Source organism: Mus musculus, chromosome 16 (assembly GCF_000001635.26).
Source record: "Mus musculus strain C57BL/6J chromosome 16, GRCm38.p6 C57BL/6J".
Classification (NCBI taxonomy): Eukaryota; Metazoa; Chordata; class Mammalia; order Rodentia; family Muridae; genus Mus; species Mus musculus.
Window position 1 is genome coordinate 6626118 of NC_000082.6, and position 12861 is coordinate 6638978.

The 12861-nt window shown below is 40.5% G+C and overlaps 1 protein-coding gene across 29 annotated transcripts in view; it reads left to right on the forward strand.

Annotated features, from left to right (window-relative positions):
• Rbfox1 (RNA binding protein, fox-1 homolog (C. elegans) 1) overlaps window positions 1-12861 on the forward strand; it is a 1527688-nt gene that overhangs the window by 741325 nt on the left and 773502 nt on the right. Inside the window, exon 4 of one of the 29 annotated variants that reach the window (NM_021477.5) lies at window positions 10409-10539. The exons of 27 other annotated variants lie outside the window; for them this stretch is intronic. The gene's annotated coding sequence lies outside the window, so the exon portion shown is untranslated. The remainder of the gene's footprint in view (window positions 1-10408; window positions 10540-12861) is intronic. One more of the 29 variants, NM_001359725.1, reaches the window with a different exon arrangement.

Below are 12861 nucleotides of genomic sequence, written 5' to 3' on the forward strand. Positions count from 1 at the left end.
ATGTCACTAAGGATAGTTATTGAGGATTCAAAGGTCCATACCAGGCCCAGTCATTCTCTCTGCTTGCTGATCAGATTGGAGCTCTCAGCTACTTTTCCAATCCATGTTTGCATGCCACCCTGCTTTCTGCTATGATGATAATAGTCTAAGCCTTTGAAACTGTGAGCAGACACCCAATGAAATGTCTTGATCATGGTGTCTATTCATAAGAACAGAACTGTAACTAGGACAGATGCCTACAGATTTGCAGTACTATGACCCAACCATGCCCACTATGGATCAAGCTCAATTCGTATTAAGTATTTGACCCCTGGATACTATCCTAATACTCTGAGCCTTTACTGAGGGATAACCACCTCCTTCTTCTGCTGTGCCTCATTTAGCTCTCTGTTCCTGTGAAGAGAGTCCCCAGTTCCTTGGAGAAGCAGAAGATTGCTTATGCTTGCATTAATGATTAAAGTGGTCCATCTACTGGGAGCACATATAGGTTCCGTAAAGTTTATGCTGTGAATGACGACACTCTTTAGAAGACCCTAAAAGTTGTGAGGTGCAATAAGGCATAAAATTTATTTCACAAAAATGGACTCACCTAAAAAACATGAATATGTGACCCAAGTCTTAGTGTTTGGGTCCATTTCTCAATTTTAGTCTTCCTTACTGGTAGCCTCAAGGCTTGTCTTTCAAAACTTGCCAAACCAGTGATGAGGTATATAGGGGGTATGGTAGCATCTGGTATTTTCTCTCATCCACTTCATCATCAAGTAATTTGTTGACAGTCTCATGGGCAAAGAGATTTACTACTGATGCTCATCTTCCTTTGCGATGGGTTTTAGATACATTTGTGGACATCTAGTAGGTATGAAGGAAGTTGGAGGTTTAAGCAAAAGAGTCCAATGAGTGGACATAGATATATGGACTAAAGTCATTCCAAGGAAGGTTACTAACATTCATCATCAAGCAATTTCTATTAATGAGTAAATAAATGTGCCACTGTGTTTTGTTGGTTATCCTAGGTTTTTTGTTTGTTCTATTCTTTACTTTTTTTTTTTTGCTGTTGTTAAATACCCTGACTAAAAGCAACTTTATCAGAGAAAGAGACTATTCTATCACACAATTCCAGGTTACAGTCCATCATTATGGGAAAGTAAAGGTAGCAGGAACGTGAAGTAATTCTTCCCCTCACAGTCAAGAGCAGAGAAGGAAAGCACACACGCTCCCCTGTGCTTGACCTTCCCCACACACTCAGGCATTGCCCTTGAGTCATCTGCCTGGTGATGATAACTTTTCTAGCAGTTGACCTTGAACTTGCGTAGAACTCCCCTCATACACTTAGCCCTACAGCTCTTCAGAGTTGATTTCTCCCAAAATCTAACTATGGCTATGATCATGGGCTCCTAGGTACTCTCCTTTCATGAATACTGTATGATAATGGAACTAATATAATTGGAGTTGTCTTTTAATTGTTGTAATTGTTGGTGTTTAAAAATAAATTCATGTCAAGGTGGTAGAAGACACCCTGAGGCGAGTGCCACTAAGATGGACAAATATGTGATGAAGACGTGTTCTGTGGGAGAGTTGGAACTGGAGACATAATGGCAGGACCAGATGAGAGAGAGGGCTGAGGTCGACATGCTAGCATTAAACAGCAGGTTGGAGATGTAGTAAGATTTGCTTTCTGGATTAGACCACCTTGAAGGACTGCTGAGGTCTGCAATGCCACCAGAGGCCATGTTGGTGTCTGTGGTCCATGCTGCTGCCTTAAGCTTTAATGAAGCCTGACATCCATGTAGATGCATGCAGTCTATGTGCTGCCTGATGCCTTGGTGATATCTTTGGGTTTTGCTGCCTGTGGGATACCATGTTGATGTGAGTGGCATGTGTAGCCACATAAGGCTAATTGTCTGTGCAGCCATTGAAAACCACTAGTGGGTGAGTGGTCCCAATATAACCAGGGGTTCTGTTGTTGTCGGCAGCCCATGTTACCACCAAAGCCCATGCAGATATTGGGTGTCTATAGTCTGAATTGATGGTCTGAACATGTTGACATTAATATGCATGGGAGAGCTGGGAGAACTGGACCCAGGCCTTGTGAGATAGCTGTCCCTGATCCTCAACAGTAGGTGGAAGGCGGCTCTAGTGGTGGCATGGGTGTGGGAGAGCTGGCTCCATTCCTCAGCGGTCACTGCATGGCTTTTCTTAGTTGATGGTTTCTGACATGGATACAGGTAGAGAGACTGTACCTTGGACTCCCTTGGGAGAGACTGGCCACCAAGCATTTGACTATGCTCCAATAAGTATATGGACAACACAATGGACTTGTTTGCTTTTTGTCTTCTTCTTCTTCTTCTTCTTCTTCTTCTTCTTCTTCTTCTTCTTCTTCTTCTTCTTCTTCTTCTTCTTCTTCTTCTTCTTCTTCTTCTTCTTTTTTGAGTAGGGATTACAGGGACATAGGAAGACTGAGAGGTGAGCATGACTGGGGTACATATTAATGTGAAATTCCCAAATAATCAATAAAAATAAACTCATAAAAATGAATTTTATATAACTATTTTTTTCAGTGAAGAGTTCAGTATTATATAGTATAGTTACAGTGTTCAGTACCCACCAGCTTTATTTAGCCTTCAAATATTTTTATCAAAGTTTGATGCCCTTTAGGGAGGTGTTCTCCATCTCTCTTACAGTTTCTGGCAACATCTAATTTATTTTTTCAGTCTCTATAGATTTGTCTAGTATAGGTAGAGTTGTTTAACGTAACATAGTGATTTCCAGATTCCTTCATGTCCAGTGTGTCATTACTGCATTACCCTTTACAGCTAAGGCTATTCCATTCTATGGACATACCTCATGTGCTTATCTATTAACCTACTGATGAAAGAGTTACTTCCATTTCCCAGATGTTGTGAGTAGTACTCTATGGTTCTATGAACATTATTTCATATATACTTGTTTGAGTCCATGTTTTCAATTCTTTCAGATACTCACACAGGAAGAGCCTTATTAGTTCATATGATCCATTCTATATAAGCCTTTAGGAAAGTTCTTATATGTTTTCATGACATGTTATCTTGTTTGACTGTTATTATAGAAACTTATATACTGCCATATATTCTCTATGGCAAAACAGGAACATATGGGTGTATAGAGCTAAGAAATGGTCATCAAACTAAGGGTAGCTCTAGATAAATGTATATATAATCTGGGATTTCTAGTTTGGTTTTTTTTTCAATCACTAGTGGTGTTTGGTTAAGAATAAGAAATAGAAAGGACACTCCCATCATGCATAGAATCCAGTTGTGGGGAATGAAAAGGGCACAAGGTTAGGTACCAGTCAGAATAAAGTGATGGGTGATGGCTCTTCCTGAGACAAAGCCATGCTCACCTTCTGCCTTTTTATATACCAGTACTATTTTTTTCTCAGAGACATACACATTACTCTCTGGCTGCTGATTCTCAGCCATTCTCTGGCATGCTCCTGTCACTTGTAGGAATTTGGCTGTCAGGGAAGCAGCCAGCAGGCCATTTTAAAAGCCACTGCAAACTTTCATTGCTAACTTGTACTTGGAGTAACTTTCAGAGAAAGGGTTATAAATAAAATGTGTGCATCAATCTGGTCTCGCAACAGGAATGCAATTCCACGCCGTGGTTATAGATAAAACATGTCTTGCCGTGCACAGTGAGCTCTTCGGCTTGCTTGCTTTTTATTTCCCATCACAATCTAAGTTATGGCAGATGAAGCTGCTCACAAGGTGTGGGCTCAGGCAACCCCATTGCAGCATACACTCACACACTGTGGTATGTTTCAGAAGGGCTGACTTTGCTATCTTTGATACTCTAGGGAGCAGGGATGGATTGCAGAGTCCCAAGGAAGGGATAGAGTCTACTTAGATTCTCCAACTTTGTTCAGCCTTTTGGGACCAATAACTAAATCTTAAAGTGCTTTGTGACTTAAAATGTCTGACAAAGAAAGTTGTGTGCAGATTACATATTAGGGAGCTGGGGAGTTGGGTTTGTTGATAAGGTTCCTGCTATACGAGCATGAGGACTTGAGTTTAGATTCCCAGATCTCATAAAAGTCACTGAGTGTGACAGCAATGCCCTTGTAATCCTGGCATTAAGGATATGGAAAAAAGACATATCCTTGGGATTACTTCCCAGCAAATCAGATGTCAGGGTTCAAGCATCATTGAAGGAAGACCCCAGATTCAAAGAGTATCCAAAGGCAAAGAACATTAATTCTCAGAAATTGCCATTCATCAAAATGACAATGTCTTGAGGGCCTTGAAGACCTCTTTCATGTAGGGATAGGGGAATTTTTTTTGAAGGATTAGGTAACCTCTAATGTGATTGGTATGGGGCAAAGCAGTAACAGTCGAATTTTGATTGGCTACTATGTTAGTTTCATTATATTTGGTGAGAACTTGGAGAATTTTGGAATCCAGCTCAGTTCTGGCCTTGTTATCTCCTATATCTAGGTGTTCCAGAAGCTGGGCCATCACTGATCAATGACCCATTGTCAGTGGCTTCTTCTGAGGAGCCCATATTGCTTCCAAGGGAATTGAAATTTTTTTATTCTCAAGTTCTTGGGACCTTTTATAGGGAGCTCTAGATTCGTTGAGAGATCCAGTTTCTGAAAATATGAAAATGAGATAAGATGACATTCAATGTTGACCTTCACATGTTTTCTCTCTCTCTCTCTCTCTCTCTCTCTCTCTCTCTCTCTCTCTCTCTCTCTCTCTCTCTCTCTCTCTCTCTGTGAGAGAGAGAGAGAGAGAGAGATGAGAGACAGACACACACACACACACACAGAGAGAGAGAGAGAGAGCCTGACTAACACAGAGCATATGTTGGTACTAGAATGAATGAAGGGTGCTGTGACTTCTTTGGATGACTCTGAGCAGCCACTGGAAGGGTGGTCCTCACCTGTTACTCAAAATGCAGATCTGCTGTTAGAATTTTATATTGTATGTTAATATCTTCTACATAATCAATATGAATCCAATGCTCTTATTCCCCTTTCACATATGGAACCTGGTATGTTTCCACATATACCTGATATGTTCCCACATATAGAGGGTGGCAGTAGTCGGTTCATGAAAAGTGTGGCTGGCAGAAGACATGGCAAAACCTTCAGCCTTGTCATGCTCAGAGCAGTGGAACTTTCTTGACCCATTTGGTTAAGATAAAACCACGCTTATCTGCTGAGACATCTCAACATCCCTGGATTTTATTTTTTAAATAAAAGTAAGTTTTACTATGCTAAATACATTTTAGTTATCATATTATAAGCATATGAGATAAACTGTGTTATAATAATGAGGAATTCTTCACCTATTTTCACATTTATTTTTCTTGTAGTTTTATTTTCCTTTAAAAAGGCAACAAATTTCTAAAAATCATTTCCTTGTAGTAGACGTTTTAAAGTATATATTTTACATTTGGTAGTAACATTTCAAAAGTATTATATATAGATCTTGGAGAAATAATTAACAATTCAGTAGTGAAATAGTTAAAAGTCACATGTTCCCTTCTCTCCAACCCCTTTGTTTTAAATACTTTGGACTTTGTTGTGACATTAGGCCTGATTGAAACAACTGGTGTGGGTGGGTGGATTGTTTTCAGAGCTTTTGTGCTCTAGTCATTTCAAGCCATGTGTTTGGCTGATATCATGGTGGCTGCGGGGTGTTGCACAGGTGGCCTTTTCTTCTAAGAGCCCCCGAGTCAGAGAAAGCTAAGGTTCAGCTTTTCTCCTCCCTCTGCTTCTTTTGCGCTGAGCCTGCAGCACATGGAACTGTTGCCCACATCCACAATACTCTCCTCCCCTAGTTAATACCATCAGCAAAGATGCCAGACCCAGAGGTGTGCCCCACCAGTCTCCTAACTCATCCTAAATACAGCTATGTTGTGGATCAACATTACCCATCTCTTCCTCCCATTGAGGCGACATTATACACAGCACCCAGTATGTCTTCTGCTTCAGGGTCCCAGCACAGTTCAGCTGGCATGATTGTTCTCTGAGTAAAACTGCTTAGCATACTGAAGAGAAGTTACTATCCAGGCCCTTTCCCACTAGACACCAGAAGCACACTGCTCCTCCCACATAAGTGTTGCCAGCCATGGCCACTCACCTCCTGGTAATAGAATCACCATGTCTGAGAATCATATTTCTAGACATTTAAAAATACACATTTCAAATTGAAGACTTAATGGAAAAGTCACAGATTATTGAGCACATGGTGGGTGACGTGGAAAAGAAAAAAAATTAATTATAGAAAAGGAACTAAGTGCTTGGATAGAGCAGGCGAGTGAAGCATACAAATTGAACTCTATTATCTTTTTCTGAGCAGTCTGTTTGGATTTGGAAGTCTTAAGTACCAATGTAAACAAAGCATCCTTGAGTTCTGTTTGCTCTTTCTGTTAGTTTATAGTGGTGTTTCTCAGAGAGTGGGCATTTATCCTTAGCAACACCACAGAGAGCATGTGTCCTGGATCAATAACACAAAAAAGGAAATCAGTGTGAGATACAGAGTTAGAGAGGAAGTTCAGTGCAGACAGCAAATGCCTTGGGATCCAGGAGCACTCTGCTAGCAAAGGTAGGGGGAGATATGTGGTTCTGGAACTCAGGCAGATTTCATGATGGAGGTCTTTGCAAGTTTGGTAAATCCTGACTACTATGCTTGCTACCAAGCTTGAACACACACACACACACACACACACACACACACACACACACACACACACACACACTATGCAGTAAAGCATGAACCTTGTGAGATCTGAGTTTGCATATCTGTAAGAAAAGTGCACATTCTATATGTGTGAGGTAGAAAGGTTGCTCAAGAGCATGGCTGGGCTGGTGGTTAGTGCCCTCCTTGTGACTCATTGCAACATGGCCATGTCCTCTTAACACCTCCTCATTTCATTCCTTTCATTGTGTATATGGAAGCCATTCCCTACACAAGTATCATGGAATGACTAGCCATGGCACATAGCAGTTTGGAACATGAGAGTTGGCATCTATAAAGCCATCAATAATTGCTAACTGGCACAGGCTGAACACCTATAATCTGAGATCACAGGAGTGCCAGCATCTGAAGTCTTTCCTCATTCTTATTCCTGTTAATTCCACTACTGTGGTGTGGTGAGTCTTAAACCTAAGGCCTCTTGCCTATGAGGCAAGAACCTTGCCACTGAACTACAGCTCCAGTCCTTGAGATCTTTTGAGAATCAACATGACATAAGTAAAAAATGGCAAACCTGGCCCATACGAGGGGTCAAACTGAACATATAATGCAATGAAAACATGTAAAGTGAGCTTCAGTTTATGTGTATAAAGATTATGGTATATACTCATATATACCATATATAGAGATATGAGTTCGATCTCTAGGCTATACATGTATGTGTATATTTATATATCCATATGTATGTATGGATATATATATACACACACATATATATATATACATATATGTGTTTATACACATATGCCTATATATACACATAGTAAATTATAAGAAATCTGGAATAGCCGGGCATGGTGGTGCACTCCTTTAATCCCAGCACTCGGGAGGCAGAGGCAGGTGGATTTCTGAGTTCGAGGCCGGCCTGGTCTACAGAGTGAGTTCCAGGACAGCCCTGGCTAAACAGAGAAACCCTGTCTCAAAAAAAACAAAAAACAAAAAAGAAAAAACGAAATCTAGAATATTCCAGGGAATTCAAAAGAGAGAGTCTCACCCTACATTGTTACTGTCAGGATGATGTCTGTGGAGTGCTGACAAATTCAAAAGGAAGAAACAACCCTAATGCTTTTCCTGGAATGTACTGAACAGTCTTGTGAAGAGCAATGGCAGACACGCTGCCTGGCTACTCTCTACAGCTTTCTTTTCCTGCCTCTCTACATCTATGCTTTCTTTCTTTCTGTTTAATCGTATCTCTCTTTCCTACAATCCTCAGAGCTGGGGGAAGAGAGAGAGAGAGAGAGAGAGAGAGAGAGAGAGAGAGAGAGAGAGAGAGAGAACCCTAACACAACACGATTTATTTTCCTCACACTCCGTTCTGTTTTAATAATTATAATATCGACTCTGAATTTATTACAGTACAAGGATGACTTTATATGGAATCTCATGAATTTAAACATTAATGTAAGATAAATTAGTTTTAAATTGAATTTCTCAAATGCAATTGAATGTGTTTCCGTACGATGAATAAGGAATTTTCCAAATAAAATCTAAATCTCTGATGTTTCATTTTGGAAGCGGGTAGAAGAAATATGTGGGGATATTTGATAAGGTTGAAATATGATTACAGTGCAATAGATTAGTCATGTGCTATAAGCTATTTTTAAACTGGAGAGAAATCATTTGGGATAGAATTTAGTCGAGAAAACAAGATTTCTATGTATATCTTTATTAAGTCTCATTACTTGCAACTAAACATAAGCTGTTTGTACAATTTTTCTCTAAAAAAGGACAGGGTTCCTTACATTTTTAAGAATCAACTTCCCTTGTTTTTGCTTTCTCTCCATGCGTGACTCTATGTGAGTCTGCAAGTGCACGGGTGCATGCATATGTAAAAGCCCTGCTGTGCACATTTACATGTGAAGACCAGTTGTAATTCTTTCAGTGTATGAGACACATCATTTTATGAGACTGTTTTGTTGTTGTTGTTGTTTTTGTTTTTCTTTGCATATTTATGTTATTGGAAGTCATTTTACTGCTATGTTCCATTAACAGAACAATCATAGTAGACTTTCAAGTAGGCCCGTGCCCTATCTAGCCTCAGGTTCTTGGCCACTTTGGCAATGTCAGGTATGAATCCCAGCTCATGAATTCAGCCTAAATCTAGTCAAGGAATGGTTGGATACTCTCAACATTTCCGCCACTATTTCAGCTATATATCTTGCAGGCATGTCACTGTTACAAGTCACAGGGTTTGTAGCTGGGCAATATTGATGTTACCTTCCTCCTCTGGTAGCATGCAGAGTAGAGGTGAAGTAAAATATTATTTATTAATTAAAATCTCAATCGCAGCTTTCTCTCCCTTATCTCCTTCCGGTCCCTGCTTTCACCCCCACCCCCGCTTTGCCCCATTCTCTCCCTTCTCCCTTTCTCCTCAGAAAAGGGGAGGCCTCCCATGGATGTTAGCCTACCTACATTAGCATATCAAGTTGTAGTAAGCTTAGGTGCATCTTCCCCTATTGAGGCTAGAGGGGAATCCCAGTTAGGGGAAAGGGTCCAAAGGCAGGGAACAGAGTCAAAGACAGCTCCTGGTTCTGCTGTTAGGAGTCCCACCTGAAGCCCAAGCTGCACATCTGTTACATATGCACAGAGGATCTAGGTCAGTCCTGGACACGCTCTCTGGTTGTTGTTGCAAGCTCTGTGGGCCCCTATGGACCTAGGTTAGTTGATTCTGTGGTTTTTCTTGTGGTGTTCCTGATCTCTCTGGCTTCTCTGGCCTCCCTCTCCCTCTCCCTCTCCCTCTCCTTCTCCCTCTCCCTCTCCCTCTCCCCCTACCCCTCTCCCTCCCCCCTCCCTCTCTCTCTCCCTCTCTCTCTCTCTCTGTTCTAAGAATTGAACTTAGAATTCAGTTCCCAATGCTTGTTTGCCTTACTAACCAAGCCACCTCTAGAACCCATTGCTATCTCCCCGCCTCTTTAAGCTCCTTTCTATTAAATTTTTCCCAGTATGATCTACCAGGGACTAAGAAGATTCTCTTGCAAAGTAGGCCAAGAGGTAGCTGTCACTGCGGAAGAAAATGCATCTATTAAAGAAATGGAAAAAGCATGTTCTGCACCGTATCAGACTTGGAATTATGGCAGGGATATAAATGCTTACTGGCATGGTCAAGGCCTTTGCTCAGTTCCTGGGAATATATTATGGGGAGTGCACAGCTAAGGCCTTACCAATATTATTTATCACACTTCAATAGGGTGATCTTTTTAAAGTCTGGATGTGATCATGGCATTCCCCTGCTCTACAGTACTTTCAAAATGCTGTCTAAATCCCTCTCAACTTGCAAAGTGCAAGGCATCCATCCTTCATTGCATTTATCTGTCTCCCTGTCTTCAACCCCATGAAGTCTCTTCTAATCTTTAAGGGCCATCTTCCCTTCTACCAATGGATGTCATCTACTGACCCACTCACCTGGATGGGAACCTTCCTCACTTTGCTGATCCAACTGTCCTGGTCTTAGTATTCTGACTAAACTTTTCCAGGCCAATGACCGCCATGAAACTTCACACTGTCAGTTTAATCACTGCCCCTACTGGCATGTTCTGCTCTTCTCCAAGGCAAAATTGTGGTGTATGTTCCTTCTGTTTAGAGACGGTTGTCACTAATGGCTCTGTTACCACTGAGCTGCGTGCCTATCTGCCTTTGGATGATCAGCCCTCTACCTTCTTTCTTTTTAGTTCTATGCTGGCACATAATAGATCCATGAGATGTGAGCAAAAGTCTCTTTATCATGCAGATCTGAGGAGCCAACAGAAAAGACAGGAAAGCATCTACAGGCTGTCCTAAATTATTTGAAGTAAACAAGAAGGTAAGTGACTCTCAGGGGAATTCCTGTCATCATCCCCTGATCCTAGTTTGGTCCTGTAGGTAGTTTTCTAATGCATAGAAGGAAGAAGTAAAAACCCTAAGAAAGTAGTGGAGTTCTAGATGTACTAAGAGTCCAACATCAGGAAGATCATACAATAATGAAGTACATGGAGGAAAATGGTGGTGAAGGATGAAACCATCAAGGCCCATGTAGATATTATCTTCTTTAGCACATGTGTAAGGGAGCAATGTTATGTGACGAGTAAAATCAGCATATACATGTAGAGGTCTATATGTGTATACACGCACAAACATATGTGAACTAAAGCAAAAAAGATTCCTCAGTAGCTTTTTAACCCATCCAAATTGTGAAATATTATTTAACCATTAAAAAATGAACTTGTACTTTTGAAGTGGCTCATCTTGCTAAGGAGATTGTCCCCGAACCTGTAGGCCTGAGTTTGCTCCCTGGGAGGAGGGGGTACATAGTGAAATATGAACCAACTGCACAAGATGTCTTCCTGTCAGTTTTACAGTACCATATTGTCATCTCTGGAAACATACCTTATATGGACCAAATATGTAGTATTTACAGTATATGTGTATATATGCATGAAATAATTAGTAAAAGAGCAAGGGGATGTATAGGGTAGTGTTTAGAGGAATGAAATGGAAGGGAGAAATGTTGTAATTGTATTATAATATCAAGAAGAAAAACAGAAATAAAAAAAGTTGTCCCTGAGCTCCATATATACAATGTAGTACCTGTATGTGTGCACATATACCCAAAGCATAAATAAGCATATGCATACCCAATAAATAAAGGAATATAACCTTTCAAATGATAACAAATTAATGCATGGATACTAGTATGTATGCAAAATGAATGTCAAAATTTGTATAATTAAAAACAATACAAATGATTTCTCTTTAAGTGCATATAGATAGGGGGAACTAAAGTCTGCATTTTCATTCTAATATATACAGCAAGCAGGCTGAAACCTAGCCACTCCTTACTCTTCTAAGCTCCTGGATTCAAGGTTAACAAGGTAGACTCTTGTTTGTATTTGGATTTTAATAACTCACACAGTTATAATAGATTAATAAAGAAAAATATTACAGAAACCCTGGGAAGATCTTAGAAAAATTGGACAAACAAGTCACAGTCTATGCAGGACTTCTTAGCTTGCAGGAGTTGTACAGCAATGGGTAGAACATTGTCCGAGCTATGTAGTGGTTGAGGTATTGTGGTAGAGGCAGGGAGACTGCTGATCAACATACAGTGCATAGATGAACACCCACAATAAAGACACAACTAGTCCCCAGTGCACACAGTGCCACCACAGAGAACATCTGCTCCTCCATGGTATGATGATGCGCTGTGTTAAGATGAGGAGTGTCATAGAGTTCCCAATAAACCTGCCATAATTGTGACTCCACAACTTCTAGGTCACTCATAAACCCTTCTTAGAGATCATTCTACAAGCTGGGTAGGTGACAGTTTAACACTGTATTGGTCACCTTTCCCATAGAGAAAATACATTCCACCCTGAGTAGAGGCAGAAGTAGGAGGCATTCTGTCATATCTCATCTTCAGTTCGTAATCAGAAAATGAACTTCAGGAAATGGGACTGGACTATAAAACTGCAAGGCCAGCTCCAGTGCCTCACTTTCTCTAGCAAGGCTCCTTCTTCTAGGGTTCCCATGACCTTCCACGTCTGTACCACAATATGGAAGTTTAATAAAATAAAAATAGAGAACTTATAGGGAACAGTTCACACTCAAACCATGACAAGCACTCTGGTTGAACCTGTCAGGGGAGTATCTTATGCAAACATGAAGACTTTATTGAACTGTAGGGTCTAAAGACTGTAGGACACACAATCTATTTCTTCTTGATTTACCACCTAAGCCTTCCACAGGTCCCCCCCCCCAATATTTTGTTCTCCAAACAAATTTATCTAGAATTCAGTCAACTGTAGTGGTGGAAGGGTCCAGCACACCATTCTCATTAATGTGCATCTTATTTTCACATAGTCTCCTAGTCATCATCTCATTAGCATATGCAAAAGTGGAGGGTGAGAGAGCCATCCATGCAAATTCATCTTACAAGAACCTTACCTCAGCTTGATCAAATTTTAATGGTTTGTCTAAACTCAGAAAGTTCCTCTCCTTTGTCTATGTTGCTTCTCCAAGTGTGTGGCTAAGATGACAAATGATCTCTAGATTTTACTGTTAACATATTCTAGTTCTGTTATCCAAGCGTACACTAAAAGTACTCTGATATACATTCAACATTTAGGCACTAATGATACCTACAAAT